Source organism: Marmota monax, unplaced genomic scaffold, assembly GCF_021218885.2.
Source record: "Marmota monax isolate L192 unplaced genomic scaffold, Marmota_monax_Labrador192_F-V1.1 WCK01_AAM20220418_F8-fsc00184, whole genome shotgun sequence".
Lineage (NCBI taxonomy): Eukaryota > Metazoa > Chordata > Mammalia > Rodentia > Sciuridae > Marmota > Marmota monax.
Window position 1 is genome coordinate 2,740,001 of NW_026695008.1, and position 15,598 is coordinate 2,755,598.

The window sequence follows — 15,598 nt, forward strand, 5'->3', positions numbered from 1 at the left end:
ATATATATATATATATATATATATATATTGTATCTATATATCTTAAGGCCAGGGACTATATATATATATATATATATATATATATATTATATATATTTTTTCATATATATATAGTCCCTGGCCTCAAGATCCTTTCAGTCTAGGATACAGACAGAGATGTGCAAAAAAAAATCTAATAAAGTGCTCAAAAAGGTGTGAGATGATAGAGAAGAAGGGAGAGATTAGTTGATTCTATAATATAGGATGGGGGTATTGCATGAAAAGAGAGCAGTACCCTCAATCTGAGTCTTGAAAGACTCATAGGTGTTCCCTAGTGGAACTCAGGAAACTATAGATGTGAAGCCAGTGAAAAGATACTGTGGCCAAAGACCCAGAGATATAAAAGGGCCTGGAATGTTCTGGAAAGGCCAAGGAGTTCAGTCTGGTTGTAGCACTGAATATGGTGAGAAATAAAGCTAATGCTAGCACAGACCAGGCTGTAGAAATTACCGGGAATCACCAGTACACCAGTACATACTCCAGGAATATGATCTTGTTCTGTGGGCAGTGAGTGACCACTCAAGGGCTGTGCACCAGCTCATATTTGCATGTTAAACAGAAAACTCTGGCAGCCAAGTTGTGGGGGTGGGGGTGACACATGAGACAGGGAGAGACAGCTCCAGAGATGACCTCAGCCAGCTAAGTGGAAGGGTCCAAAGATCTAAACAAAGACAGTGACATTAGGGGTGAAGAAAGAAGTCAGAAACATAAGTCAAAGCCAATAAGCAAGTTGCCCCAGTTTAGAGACAAGCAGTTGAGAGACTGACTCTTACAGTGGTGAGCCAGCTATCCCTTGCAGGGGCTGCTCTGGAAGAAGGGACACTGAAAAGAGCTGATAACGGCTTATGAAGAAGACCTCCTCATGTTTTTTCTCCCAATTGTTTCTACATGAGTAGTGTCATCACAGGCTGGGACTTCACCTCTTGAAAGGTCCTCTGAATCAAAAGATTGCTGATCCTCTGAGCTTCCCTCAAAGTTGGTGAAAGGCAAATAGAAGTCAGCCACCTGAATTGGGAAAGGTAGAGGTAACTACGTTGGCCTACAAGGCCCTCAGGGGCATCTGACTTCTAACTAAAGTTTTAGACAGCTGGTCACGCTGGATACACGTCAGTAACTGGTCAGGGTCCTGTGTCTGGGGTCTTCTGGGCAACTACTGGCAGCCACAGAGAAAATTTAAAGCCAATGAAAAATTTTTATTGACATGCTATTCCTGTTCCTGATAAAAACAAGGTAACCACACAGGCCTGGGAAGTAGGTACTGATAACTAGCAATTTTGACAGATGAAGGCAAACATAAAACTGTTTTGAATTTAGGTTATTGCTAGACAAAAAAAGAAAAATCTCTAATGAAAGAATTTAATATTATGCTCTCAATATCCCTATTGCAGAAATAAATGATGATATGTAACAGCCTACCTTCAGGGCTGTGGGAAAGAAATCAATGATCTTTTTAGAATCTGAGCTGTGATATTTGCAAAGAGCTTTTGGTTCAGATGGGGGAAAGTGCTAGAAGAGGACACAAACAGATAAATAAATCAATCAAAAAGAGAGGAAGAAGGGAAAAAAGGAGGAAAAGAAATTGCTCACAGAAGACAAACAAATCACTCCAAGCAGAATTTTATTAAACCGTACTTAGGTCTGATCCTCATATAGGCAACAAAAATTCCCGCAGTAGGGCACATGCTCCTGGTGGCAAGTCCTCTGGGAACATTTCTTAGAAAGCTGTGCCGACCACTAATGGCCAGCAGGCTCATCTCAGTTTTCCCAAGCAGATCTCAGAACTGTCTCTGAAACATTGATGAATTAATAAATCAATTCTCTACATAATAATGCTCTGTTTTTTTTGTGCTTTTAATATCCAAGAGGCTTCCCTACTAAAAACTAGTAGTGACCAAGTTCCCTGCATCACACTAGCCGCATTTTTGATCAAGGGTTCAGAGTCAATTTCTTCAATTTTGCAAGACAATATATCCTGGTGAATCAGCACAGACTGTCAGTCTTATTTCCTCTATTAAGATTTCAAATGTAAGCAATGCTTTCACTTATAATTAAACTGATGCAGCTTTCTCTTATTTTATCACTCTTATATTTCTGCAGATGAACCAAGGCCTGCTCTTTGAATTTCCCTGACGGCTTACACAATGGCTACGCAGAACCAAAAGAGAAAAAAACCAAGAGAAGAATATCATCCTAACTGTTGGGTAGAAACAAAGAATATTGGATTCTCCTATTATTTTTGTATCACAATTAACTTTTATACTTCCCCCACTTTCTTTTGCCATGAAGGAGAAAAGTTGATCACAAATAAGTATTGATGCGTTATTTACCTAATGGATGAATTACCTTCCAGTGTGAAACATTGGTTTGCCTGGTTCTATGGCTAAGTCAGTGGTAGGGTTTGGGTCTATCTTTACCTTTTCTCTCCTTGTCCAGCTGTCATTGACCTCCACAAAATGTCTTTTCTGTCCAGTTTCCCATTCTGTTTTTAGGATAATGAATAAGATCTCCATAATTAAATCTGAGAATCTTTTAAGCCTTCATTACTATTCATCATTAGCATTATCCTCAGCTGTCTTACCTTTCCTCCAAATTATTGAAAATATTACACATGCATAAATTAATCATTAGGCATTTAACCTCCAAACACCTTTATGAAATCAGGTTTATTAGCCATTTTACATTAATGTGAATTCTCACTTTCCAAATGAATTTAAAAAACCAATTGCGAATAGTCTACTAACAAACACTTAAAAATTAATATTTGATTATTTCCCCAACCAGTCATATATTCAGATTGTCGACCTATCCATTATATTCAAAATGGCCAGCTAGCCATATTTTAAATTAAACATAAGCCCATGGGATTTAGCCTTTGTAGGCTTTGCACATTCCAACTTATGTCAATATCAAGAGTCAATACAAACCTAATACTAAAACACTCAATCTCTTATGTTGAAATTTTATAAAACCAAGAATTCTCTTAAAGCACAAATATCCTTTTACAGTCTGTTTTGAGCCCCCAAACAAACTGGACTGAAGGGGAGCTCCATTATAATTGAATATGGAATGGCAAGCTGGACTGTGTGACACATTAAACAATTAAACACACAAGAAATTTAATTAAAGTTCTAATTCACTTTGGATTTCCCTGTATCCTGCAATTAGTCTGTTTCATGCTAGTATCAAGCCTCCAGAAGTCAGGAATGCCCTGCTGAAAGTAAATCTGCTATGTCAACAGCAAGTAGTCTGTTAAAATCAACCAGATGGCAGGGTAACAGGTGTCGTTGTTAATACCTACTGAAGGCTGGTTGACTTTGACCTCTCTACCCCACATCCACTGGTCCTGGGACAGGGACTGGCAACTTTGTATGACAGAGATGTAGAGGAAAGACACAGACCTTTGTTTTAAGGAAAAGGTGCCCACTAAACAAGATGTACCTTGATAGAAGAAGAATCACTACAATTAGAGGACCTGGATCCAGTCTGGGTTCTACCACTTGCTACTCCTGTGTCTCTGGGCAAGTTATCATGCAAATGGAGTTACCCTGAGTCAGCCTAGATAAAAGCATGTGAGATCAGCCAGTGTGCAGGTATTTGAGGGAAAAATGATCTGTTAGCTGATCTATTTATAAAATGTCTGAGGGTTTTGTTCATGTGGTTCCAAATCTAGGACTATTTTTATTATGCTGCCCTACAAAGACCCTTCATGAGAGTCTCTTGTGTACGTACTGTACATAAGTGTGTACAAGTGCGTGAGTGACCCCAAATCAGCTACACTGGGAGCCGACAACACAGACTCCTTACCAACTTGCACAAGTATAGAGCCACAAAGAAAGAAAATGCTTGGCTAACATAACCAGATATAGAAGTGTCTCCAAAACAAGAAGCAACAAAGCAAATCCAGAGCTCAACCACAGAGTCACAAGCATCACTGAAATCTTGATAACTCCTAACTTGAAGGATTCCCAATAATTTCAAATGCATTTTTCCCAGTCCTGTGGAATGCAGAAAATGCATTAGGATGCTCTGTAGTGTTTCTTCTAGTAAATCAAAGCCCTGCAAAACAGTTCAATGTTTTTCTCTCTGAGAGATGTCTAGGTCATTATAATTGGAAAACTCCATTCAAACCCTTACCACAATTAAACAGCCCATGCATACTTTTGTCTTAGTAAATTACACATGACCTCAGGTCTATTTTGTTATGTATGAAACACTATTTCCAAGCCATTCGGTTTTTAAAATGCACTGACAGCAACAACTTTAATTTAAAATGCCAGTGTTCAATATGTCAAAGCTCAAATATTCTCTGGGATGAAGCTTTAATGCATATATATTATTAATGCACTATCAGAGAACAGATCCCTAAGTTGATTCTAATCAACAAGTCATTCGTCAAAGACTACATAAAGCAAATTTGGTGTACAATAATAGAGGAGAGAATTTTGTAGCTGGATGGTCTTGCTACCCAAGAAAGAAGAAACAAAAGTACAGCAAGTCTGCAGTTTGGCATTAGGAAATTTTAAAAAAAACTGAGTTTAATAAGACACTGGTTTTATTCCTTACCAACCATTTGGGCAAGAAATTCTTTGGAGAAAGGAATGGGAAAAGCATTAGTATCACAACCTACAGACTATGCCAGGATGAGCCATGGCTCAGGCAGGTTTCTTACACCTCTTCTTTTTGCTGTTTTTAAATATCTTTAGTTGTAGATGGACACCATACCTTTATTTTGTTTATTTATTTTTATGTGGTGTTGAGAACCGAGCCTAGTGCCTCATACATGCTAGGCCATCCCTCTATCACTGAGCTACAACCCCAGCCCAGATTCTCACACTTCTGGCCATTGGTTTTCTTATTATGAAAACAGATAAATTGGCCCCATAATGGATTCTGGGAAGCTCTGTGCTTGGAGTATAATGTTAATGCAAGCAAATGCTAATGTAAGCAAACGTTAGTGCTCTCACAGGATTCCTGCAAGAAAAGGGTGGGGGGGAAGAAAAATAGAAAAGTTTCTTGTTTACTATCACAAATTTTATAAAATAAGATAGTATTATTTTTAATGAAATTTTTTTATTTATAGGGCCCATTAATTTAGGGCATTTGTGACTTTGGAAATTACCTTTATTTATGCAAATGGTTGGATGCTTTGTGTATCAGAGATGGTGTGGGTAAATACAAATAATCAGAAACCACTGGTAATTGGAATATTCTTGCCAGTTTTGAGGCAGATAATCTGAGGCCCCAGACTTAGTATTTTCTTAAAGAAAGTTGTTCACTCTTCTCATAAGTGACAAACAGGTCAGACACATGGTTCAGGTAACCACTTCAGATCTGCCTCTCCCCAGGAAGAAGCTATTTAATGCTCAGTACCAAGTTTATCCTGCAGAAGGATGGCAGCTTGTCACACTGTGTTCCTACCTTTAGTAACTTCCATAGTAAACATCCAATGTTACTACATGAAAACAAACACACATTTTTTTTTTTAGGCTCATATTAATCTGTCCTGATAACTGGCCAGAGCTTAGTCTCAGACTGGGAGGCTTTTCCACCCCAATTTCTCTACTTCTAGAAAGAGAACTTAAACTCTGAGACTAGAAGCTCATTATCTAAACAGCTAGAAGAATAAAAGCTCTACCAAACGAAATAAAAACCATTTTTAATCCATAATAGGCTCAATTCTATGTTAAGACACAGTGACCAAAATTCATGATATACACATTAATTTATAAATTAAAATTTGACTTATTTGACTTACCTTGCTCTAAAGAATTCTTTGAAGCTAAAATCAGCATTACAAATTGTTGATACTATGCACAATGTTACTTATTATTGGATTTTGTAAAAATATCAAATTCTTATCCAAGAATAGCATCAAACAGTGGAAATATTTAAATTATAAATCATATTTTTTATCTAGTACATGAATATACTACACAGAAATATCTTTTGTTTATAAAACAAACTAAAGGAAACTTTCATCTTTGAAGAACAAAAGTAGATGTTCTTGCTGGAAATGAGGCAACGTGGTGTGAGGGGGATAAACCCTCGATGGAGATTCAAGCTCAGCTTCTGCCACTTGATAATTGAAAACAAACACACCAACACACACCCACATGCTTACACACACTCTTAATCTCCTCCATTTTCTGATTTTTAAAAAGGGATTATACCTTCTGACCACCTCACAGGACTCTTTAAGAATCAAGTGAGATCTTATCTAAAAACACCTTGCTAACTGTAAAGCACAATGTAATGATAAGGAATTATACTGTATGCTGCTAGACTCTAATACTCTATCATGAAGGAATTCAAATCTGAAATCTTCCTTAAGGTAGACAACATATTAAAGTGCTATGCATAATTCGATCAGAAATCCCAAAATTTATTTCTAACACATCAAAATAACAAAGTCTAATTTTCTGTGAGAATATCTTAGCATCTGCGCTATGCTTCCCATAATATTGGATGGAAATTAAACATTCAATTTATCCACACCTTTACCTGAACCTAATTGGCATTCAGTTAAACTAGTTAGTGAAAGAAGCTTTCTAAATTAAGTTCCTTTTCAGTATAAAAAGAAATATGTTTTAAGCATGGACCTAGAGATACAGCTATCTTCAAATATCTAAAAGGGAAAGAGTTTAGACATGTTGTATTTGGGACCAAGAAGTGACATTAGAAATTATACTTGAATAAACAGGCTTCAGCTCATTATAAAGAAAAATTTCCTACAGAGAGAAATAACCAAAGATAGAGCTAACACCTCCAGAGTCAGTGAGGTCATTGTCACAAGCAGCATTCAAGCGCAGGTTGTTCTTGGCAAGAAGTACAACTTACAACTTTTTATTTAAAATAACAAGAAAAACCCTCAATTGTAAATGCCTTTCTTAGATTCCTCAGGGGGCCAAAAACTCTGAAAATATTTCCACCAGTATTACAATCATAGAGCATCTCTATGTTGAAATTTCCAACTCTGTTCTCCTCAAATCAAAATAACATGTGGTATAAACCACTTCACGAACCTTGCAATTTATCACTATATTGCATTATTATAATACTGACATGAAAATGTAAGGCTCTTTACAATTTAAATTCCATGAGAGAAGATAACTTGTCTTGTGAACATTCTTACAACCTAGAACACTTCTGGGTGTGTATGAGATGCTCAATAATTATGAGACCAAATAAATGAATTCTCAGGTACAATACATAGTCTTCTTCAAACCTGACTCTCTTATCTCTGCATCTAGACCGGCCTTGCCTGCTGCCCCATGAAGTGGAAAAACAAAGCTTCTCCCTTGTTTCCACTATAAGTGTCGCCAATTTCCAAATACAGCTTATTTTGTGTTGCATTGCTCAAAGTGGTAATTTCTACGAGCTAAAAATCTCTTATCAAGAAATATCACAAAATTAATACATGTGACATTAAGTATTAGGTTTAGACTTATGGGTTAAAGCTTGCTTAATGTCACAGAATTCACTGTAGTAAAGATTATGTCAGTTTCTTAGAGGCAACCATACATGAAGTTGACTCAGTACAATTCCAAAACAAACACTCTGTGTTAATCTCCACACTACCCAGACCAGCTAGAGACAGACTGCGACCACAGCTGCCAGGTTAGACTCTCCTGGATGTGCTTTTATTGTTCGTTTTTTTAAAAAAAATCAACATATCAAAGACCCTGTTATAAAGGCTCAGGGCACCAACAGTCATTTAGCTTAATAATTTTATTCACTGTTAGTTCTAATAAGGGTAATGCTTATTTGTTGATGGAAATATTGCTATCTATCCTTGCTCTTCCTCTTGCCTGCGACTCCTCCCTCTTCATGAGCATGTTCAGGAATGCCAGAAAAGTGTCAAGTGAGTATAAAATACAACCAGAGAAAAAGGAGAGAGGTTGATCCCCACTAGGCAATAACAAAACGAGAATATATTTAATATTTACTAATGCTTTGTCATGCATGAAATGCTTTCACATGTTTCTGGATCAAGCAAGCTACTGAAAGACTCCATTTTATGACAGCTGTGATTTTTCTGAGCACTGTCCCGTGTCCTGCTTCCTTTTATTGCTGTCAGTATAGTTCCCCATACTGACTTAACTGCCAATTTTGAAAGGTTATAGACAATACATTAGATTCAGGGAGAGTTGAGCTGGCTTCAACTTGGGAGATTAATGTGAATAGGTCAGCTCAGGGAGACTCGGCACAGCCCAGGGGTGGTGGACCACAGCGGCATGAATTCCACACCCGTAAACAAATTCCTCTTATTAAAAACTGGCATGAAAGCCTTTTAAGAAGAAAGAATAAAAGGTGTTTACTTTAAAGAAAATAATTTCTCCAAAATAACAAAAATGCATATGGGGAGACAAATTCTGAGAGGGTTTATGGACTGACATATTGGCCATTATACCAGTAAGACTACCAGTTTCCAAACTGATAGGCTTTGGATACCCAGAAGATAACAAAACAAGTGCTGCCACAGTCAAAATGTCACCAATGGATCACCCAGGAGAGCTCACTCTCCAGCCAACTCAAAACCATTCTCTTCCTCTGGGTGGTTCCCAGGGAGGACCCCAGAATAAACACCAGGAATAGCACTTGTGCTGGAAAGAAAGGCTTCCAGAGCACAAAGAGCATCAGTGATTAAAAACTTGCCTTGTTGATGTGGTTGTCTCCTGAGTAGAACTTGGATTCTGTGGGGCTCACTGTCCTTTCCACTAAAAAGCTCACAAAACCAAATGAAATGGACTACCTAAATAGGTGCACTGTGCTCTTTGAGAAGACATTTTTGATATTCAATTGGACAGTAAAAAAAAAAAAATGCCAACTTTAGATAATTCATCTAGGTTTGTTTTTGTTTTGGGGAGAGCATTTTGGAGCTAAACCATCATAATGGTCTAAACAGAAATCAGTGCTACTAAAAAAAGAAAAAAAGAAAAGAAATAATCCTTCTACAAAAGGCCACAGTATGGCTCATTACAGTTGAACTCTTTACTGGTAACACATACTCACTCCATTCGTGAGGCCTAGATCATTTTATTTGTGCTCTGAGACAAGGGTTACTAACTATAACTCATGAGAAAAAATACAGACCATCAACTTTATTGGAACACACCACTCTTATTCAGTCATGTGTTTTCTGTGGCTGCTGTTAGTACTTAATAATGGCAGAAGTAAGTCATAGTTCTGAAGAAAAAAACATGGCCCACGAAGCATAAAATATATTTTTTTTCTGTGGCCCCTTACAAAAAGTGTTCACTGGCCCCTGTTGTAAGAGATTAAATTTCTTGTTTCAAATGAGTACTTATTTATACATCTGAGAAAATACAAAAAGACCACACCTCCTACTGAAGAAAAGAGGAGGTGGGGCAGGTTAGAGAGGAGTGGAGAGAAAAGTAGTAGTTATTACTATGTCTGGGCATGCTATCGAGGTCTCTGACTTAGCTTCATGTAGGTGTGGGAAGTGACTGGATCTAAGAAAAAAACATAATCAAAGTCAATATTTTACTTTTTCACAATGGAATGTCAAATCTGCTACTGAATGTTTGACATTATAAACATGGGTCTTTTATCAATCAATCAGAAGGGCCTTCTTCTCTTAGACACTCCCAAAGAGCTTCCTCTGGAATTGAGGTGTAACATGACAGCAACAGTGTTACTCCTCTAAATCCCAGGGAGGATGGGGAAGTGCTCTGTGCAGCCTGGCCTGGTTAGTGTTCACCGCAGAAGCACTGAGGTCAGGAGTACTGAGGTCAAGGGTACTGAGGCCAGGAGTACTGGTCTGCTATAGTCAGCAGCTTAGAGTAGTTACATACACCACAGGTACCACTTAGGGTGCAAGGAAACTGGAGGAACTGCAGAAGAAACAGGTGCCAGACAGAGTCTCCCTGTGATACCTGTCAGTACAACAAAGTTAAGCCTATGACTGGGTTTGGGGTAAATAATGGAGCAGAAGCAAAAGCAATAAAGCTACAAGGAATCAGAAATGTAGACAGAAATGTGAGGAAGCTGGCTGGCCCTGAGCACATCAGACTCCAGAATAGAACTTGGGATCACCTTTATCTGAATCTCCAAGGGACAAAAAAGCCTCATGCCTTACATATAATTTCTGCAGTTTTTAGCACATGTAAGGATGAAAGAAAGGCTACTTAAAAGATGGTCTAGATAATGTGAAAATTACCCATCCAATTTGGTTCTATAAGTTTTATCCAAGCATTAAGTCAGACTGCCAGAAAGAAACACCAGATTAGATGTATAGAAAAATGCCTTAGAAAATTTATAATTTCATATCTGAATATTAATATAAGAAAGAAACAACATGACACCAACTTCACAAATTACAAAAAAATCTAATGCTGCCAGAGCAGAACATGTTCCTAAATGACTCTTACCTAAAGATTCACACCCCACACCTTCCTATACTAGAAAGTTTCTCTCTACCGAGAACTATTGTAATATTTTCTCAGACAACAAGAATTCCATAACCTATCGAGTCTTTGTTCCCTTTCTTGTTTTGGTTGTAAGAAAACCTAAAGATTAAAATTTCAAATTTATAATTAATAGATGATTGCCTACTAGATGCCAGGTGCTGTGCTAGAACAAATCATGCAGGTGAATGATGCCCACAAAGTTTCTGTCTCACAATGTTCATAGTCCAGGGGAGGAAGCAGACGTTAGATTAATAGACAGATCTGATGGTGATACCACCAACTCAAGGGCCCAGGCAATTTCCAGCCTTGGAACATTAAAGGTACACATACAGCAACCAAAACAACCCAAAATAATCTCACTCTTTACATTTCAAGGAACTTAAAAGGGACATATATATGCACTGCAAAGGCCCCTTTCCCCTTCCCAAATCACCAGATCCCATAGTATTTCAGTGTACCTCCAGAACTCTGTATTCCTAGACCCATGAGCTTTTTTGGTTCCCCCCCTCTTTCTCCTATCAGTAATCATGTAGTTCAGTTTGGCATCTATTCTAAATAGCAATAAAAAAATCCTGACCCTTTAGGAGAAGAAGAGAGAAGCAAAACTGAGCAGACAAGTACAGATTCTCTTTACCAGGCAGGGGCACTATTGGATGGAGGGCCGTTGTCAACATCACACTTGGATAACTTCTGTCTGGTGATATAGTTAAATTGTGAGAGAATATTGTGGAGGTAGAATTCATCATCTAGCATAGATGTCCGGAGAGGCTCTCTCACAGAAGTCCTTAAAGCCAAGACTTGGAGGATCTAGAACTTGCTCTCCAACAAGCAGAAGGACAGACTATGCCAGGCAGCAAAGCTTAGGCATGGATGCCTGAGATCTGTGCATTCTCCAGGAACCGAAATACACAATCTAACTAGAGAAAAATGAGCATGGGGAAAACAGATGGGAGATGTGGCTGGAAAGATGAGTGGGATAGAAACCATGCAGAGCCTTCTCTGGTCCTGGTAAAAATTTTGATATTAGACTAAATACAATCAACAGCCAAAAAGGTGTTGAAAGTGGGGCATAAGAGGATCAGATTACCCAGGTGCTTAGTGAAGGATGAACTGGATAGGAGGGGCAGGAAATGAAGAAGCCAAGTGGAGATACAGCAGGTTTAAACCCTGATGAGTGGCAGTGGAGTGTACAGGCAAGTGTTGGATTTAATCTGCGGAAATTGGTGAGAGATTGATTACATGTGGAGGGAGAGGGCTGTGTCGAGGGCAGTTCTTGGAACTCCAGCTATTGATACTTGAGTAAATTGGGTTGGAGGAAGAGACGATTTGAGTAGAAATATTGAGAGTTCAGTCTTGAAATTGAATCCATTATATGTTAACTGAACATTATGTTTGGAAATAAAAAAAAAAATTATACCTAATTGCAATAGCTCCCTCATTTTTACATGTCCAGAGCTTCCAGTGGTGTTTAGCAACAAGGAAGTACTCAATAAATATTTGAAGAATGAACAAAATTTCCTGTGGTAGTTCTCTCTCTGGTATTCAGAATATTTGAGCAATATCTTTAGATTAAAACACATTATGTTTGATAACACATACTTTTATATTTGACATGTGGAAAAAAGCTTGCTTACTGTTTTTATCATACAAACTACGGAAAGTAAATTCCAAGAAAAGTGTCCTTCCCCTGTAGAGCCTGGGTTTGAAAGAAATGCTTGGAAACACTGTTTTATTTAACCTCTGATTATTTAAATTTTCCTTTTTTCATTCTGTGGCATGTGTGCTCTTTTATTGTTAAGTGACTTCAAATTCCTTCAGAAAGTAGATGGAATAAATTACAAAGAAACACTGTGCCTCAGATTAAGTGTGATTTGTGGAGCTTAATGGCTAGATTCTTGCTGTGCCCCATCATTCCCTAGCAGCTACTTTTCAGGAGCTCTTCTTAGGCAACAGAGAGTTCCAGGGCTGTCCCTCAGATAATCTAAGATGACAATAAAACCTGGTCCCAGAGCACCTTCCCAGTTCTGGAATCTCTATCTCACTAGTCTTGGTGTTTGGCAAATCAATAAGCTATGCAAATATTCCAGGAGACATGGGGGCCCTTGGTGCTACTTCTCCTTATTCGATCCCCACAGCACTGTGACTTACACAGAGGACACAGAGAGAAAATCACAATAATGGCAGCGGTGATGGCATATGCATCCACAAAGGGGCTTGCTTCATTCAGGGGAGCAAGTGTGTAATTGCTAAATTGCAAGAATTGGGTCAGGTTGGTCAGAAGAAATTCCAGGTAAGAGGACCTTTTCATTTTCTTGCAATAAATGCTACAGAAGCTACTTTTGAACCATCACTTTTCTATCATATAGGATGACTTACTTTCCCTCTCCGATTTTATGTTTTCTCTCTCCAATGCTTTGTTTAAAAATCCTTCTCATCCTATTATTCTACTTATTTATTTCATATTTTACCCAGTTTGGACTTATTCCTGGGACATTGAGAAAATCTCTGATCCCTATGTCCTTAGTCACAGTGAAAACCAAAACCAAACCAAAACGAAACAAAACAACCCTGACTTCATTTTCGATAACAAGATCTGAGCCAGTTGCTTATTTTAGAACCTTCTGGGATAAAAACAAAACAAAACAAATCCCGTGAACTCGGATCCCAAACTCTAATGTAAACAATATGGAACTGACCTTCTTACAAATTTGCTGTAGTACTTCTGTGGTTACTAGTTTCCTGAGCTGTAAAATGGATATAAAGTTTATTAATTTGAATCTAACAGGAGAATTCATAAAAACACAATGAATATAAGGGTTCTGAGGAAAACAGATCCACAGCTTCCTAACAAAATTCTGAACACTGCCATAGGCACTCACATCCTCATTTTCCAACATCATCATGAAAACCAGCTTAACCCAACCAAAATACTTTTTCCAGCCTATTTCACAGATGACTAAACAGAATTATAAGAGATAGTTGGTGACAAAAAAAAAAAAAAAGCCCTTTGGAATAAATAAACACAAGAAGTGCATGCCAATCAATCTCTTAAAGATTTAAATTATTCTTTAGTGTGGGGTCCCCAGAAATGCAGCTCTTGAACATCCCTTGGCTGCACAATTGTCCCAACGATCTCATGAGCAATCAGTCCTGCTACCACTTCTCACAGGAGGAAAGAAATCCTTCTTTCTGCCCTGTCCAAGTGGGTCACTGCTGCTTTTCTCTTTGTTCAGCCTTTCCTAGGAGGTTGCCAAATTCTACTGTAGTTCACTGCATATTTTAAATGCTGGAAGTGGTTGTGTCCAAAGAAGGTCAAGAACACTGCTCGTGAGCAAGAGTGGGGATGCGCTTGGGAAAGACAGAGGCTAAGATTTAGGTCACCTCTGGGGAGGTGATTTGTGTCCACCAAATCCTTGGTGTTTACTGGTATTCATGCTTCTCTATGGGCTTTCTGCTTAATGTTCTAAATGAAGAGCAGTATTTTTAAGTGCCTTCAAGGTAATTTGCAATTATTTTAAATAAAAATGATCCAATCATCCTATAAACAGAATCCCTATCTTCTGTAAACAGAGCTGGCAAACATTTCATCAGTCTTAAAAATACTCCCTCCTTTGATTAGCCCCCCTCCTCCCACCGCGTTCCCTTTCCTTTTCAGAGTTCCTTAAAGCAACAGTTTAGACTATACTAGAAAGACGTGAGAACACTGGGAAGAAGTCCTCTAGAGATGCAGAGGCTTGCTATTTTTCCTATATGCTTCAGGATTTCTTAGGTTTCTTTTATTTTTCATGATTTATAAAATAAAAAGTACTAAAACTTTAGATAATGAACAAAACAGCAAGATCCGAACCACAAGAAAAACTGTAAGATTCAGGGATTACCTAGATCTTTCTATTTTTTTTCCTGAGCACAAGATAGGCAAGAGCTATGTTAGAAAAATAGAAGTAATCACCATCAGGGTTTTCAGACATGACCTTGTCACTAGCTACCTGGACAATCAATGGAACTCTAAAATGCAAAACTGATTTTTGCTGACATTTTATTACATTGTTGAGGTCATTGGAAAACAATAGAAGATTAAGAATCCCAGGTTCCTTGGGTATACTGCAGCTGTTCTGATTGTAGGGAAACATTTAAATCCATTCACACTCTGACATGCATATACCTGCAAAGTAGGGTTCCCTAACTGTCTGCAAGGACCCATCCTCCCTTCTTGCATGGCAACAGAACCGCAGTCCCTGGCCAGGTACAATCCTATCTGGAATAAAGATCAAAATTCCCAGTCTCCCTTGTCAGGTGTGGCTACATAACTAAATTCTGGTCGGTATTATGTAACAGAAATATGTGGTATTTCTGCAAAGGATCCTTAAACGTGGGAGATTACCTTCTGCTGCCTTGAATGTAGATTTTATAGCTGGAGCTCCAGCACCTATCTTAGACTTTAAGGGAACTAACCCTGAGGACAGAAGCCAAATACTGATGGCAGAACAAGATATAAGCCTGAGTCCCTGATGACACCCCCTGCCCCACAGAAGAGGCACCACACCACTCTCCTTTATCTACCCCAGACTCTTACATGAAACAGACACAGCATTTCTAATACCAAGTCTCTTGTATAAGGGATTAGCTGTTTGATTTAGGGCCACTGAAAAAAGTTGTCACTGATATGTCTATCATACTGTACAAGTAATCTGGCTGCTCTGGGATGAGGAATTTAGCTTCCTCCTCTGCAGAAATTCTTTCACTCATCTAAAGATTACATAGCCAAAAAGAACCCATCAGGAAATACTAGCCTAGCATCTTCCCACAAGAGCAAAGGTTGCAATCAGCTCTGCCTCTGAGCATTTCCACTAACCCCAGCATCCTATCACTCCAGTCCAAACTGCTCAACTCCAGGTGTCTCCCTGAAAAAGCATGCCAGGTATACGACATAGTGCACTGTTAATCAGACTGGCAGAGGTCATCAACTTCAGCACTTGTGCCCCAAATCAAATGTTTCCCTGGAGTCTAGGCACTGCATGGATGCACAAAATTGCCAACCTCTTGTGTTTAACTATTATAACCAATAACAATAAATTATAAGAACTATATTAGTATATTGAAAGATGCTCTATAGTTTTATAAGTACCCAG

The 15,598-nt window shown here is 38.3% G+C and overlaps 1 protein-coding gene across 1 annotated transcript in view; it reads right to left on the reverse strand.

Moving 5' to 3' along the window:
• Positions 1–15,598, reverse strand: part of Vav3 (vav guanine nucleotide exchange factor 3) — a 357,523-nt gene that overhangs the window by 145,020 nt on the left and 196,905 nt on the right. The window lies entirely within an intron of this gene.